This window comes from Triticum aestivum, chromosome 2D (genome assembly GCF_018294505.1).
Source record: "Triticum aestivum cultivar Chinese Spring chromosome 2D, IWGSC CS RefSeq v2.1, whole genome shotgun sequence".
Taxonomy (NCBI): Eukaryota; Viridiplantae; Streptophyta; class Magnoliopsida; order Poales; family Poaceae; genus Triticum; species Triticum aestivum.
Window position 1 is genome coordinate 48237180 of NC_057799.1, and position 1457 is coordinate 48238636.

A 1457-nucleotide genomic window follows, 5' to 3' on the forward strand; every position below is an offset into this window, starting at 1 on the left:
CACACCTCTCTCTTAGTAGTTGGCAGATATGATTTCATCATATCATTCGGTAGGATATCCCTGGCTGTTAGGCTGGATGGTAATACGAGGCAAAGTTTTACCCTAGTTCGGATCGGACCCTTGCAGTTGAAGAAAGAGCCTACTCCTGGTACTGTGTATTAGTGATAGGGGTGTGTACAAAGTACACGTGAATACCAGGCATTGTGCATATGTGTATACTATCGACGAACTAGCCCCCAAGCTTGTATAACATACTAAGGGCCTAGGGTTACAAATCATATATAGTCGGCTTATCACCAGTGGGGATAGAGTCCTCCGCGACTCTGGTAGCTTCGTGTTGTACGCCGAGTCCTCCACATGGGTCTTCGTATAACACGTCTCAGTCCAACCTATATGTGGCGCAGGATGGAATCGACCCATGAGTCTTCATGTTGACCCACCACAACTAGAAATGATGTGCCCACCACACCACACACGCAATCGGCCGCTAAGAAAATAAGCATATACAATAGTACAACGGTATCTAGCTCATGATACGTCTCCATATTTTGCTGATGACACTGACGGACTTTGCATTTGATGCGTGCTCCGTATTTTGTTGACGACACTTACGGTCATTGTATTTGAAGCGAAAGCACGATATGGTCACTGGACTTCAGAATAAGCTCATCACGGTCACCATATACATTTTGTCATGCTAACCAACATGTGGTTGGATGGTTAGAGGACAGTGGTTTCTCGAGCCCACCAAGGTTAAAGTCCCGGTGCTCGCATTTATCTTGTGTTAATTTCAGTATTTTCCGGCGATGTACGTTCAGTGGGAGGAGACGTTCCACTCGACTACGAGGCACCTATGGTGACTTCGTAAAATCTCAAGATCATATATGCTGGCCCACTCTCTCGAAGGTGCTCATAGGGGTAGGGTTCGCGTGTGTGCGCTTATAGCGGTGAGTGCTTGCACGTATATATGAGCCCTTGTGTCTGTACCGTGTTAAACAAATACATATCATGATTATACGGTCACTGGCTCACCCGTACAACTCCGTATTTTGTTGATGACACAATCAATTGACCAGTCAAACGTTCCACGCGGCGCAACTAGTGTTGCACCATCGGGGCGCGTAACCGTGGGGCCCACTTGTCAGCCCGTATATGAAAGAAAGAAATGGTAGTTTGAGTCTGTACTGTGTTAATAAAATAGGAGTACATTTTAGGGTGATCATACGGTCACTGGCTCAACATACAACTCCGTAATTTGTTGATAACACGATCAATTGACCAGTCAAACGGTCCACATTCAGTAGCGCACATTACCATAGGGCCCACCCGTCAGCGCGTATATGAAGGACATAAATGGTAATAAATTAGTGGTCGGTGGGTATTCGAAGTCGTGAGACCTCTGGTTGGCAGTCACCGGCGGTTGGGGGCGTTCATTGGTCGGTGGGGTGAGGATCCCC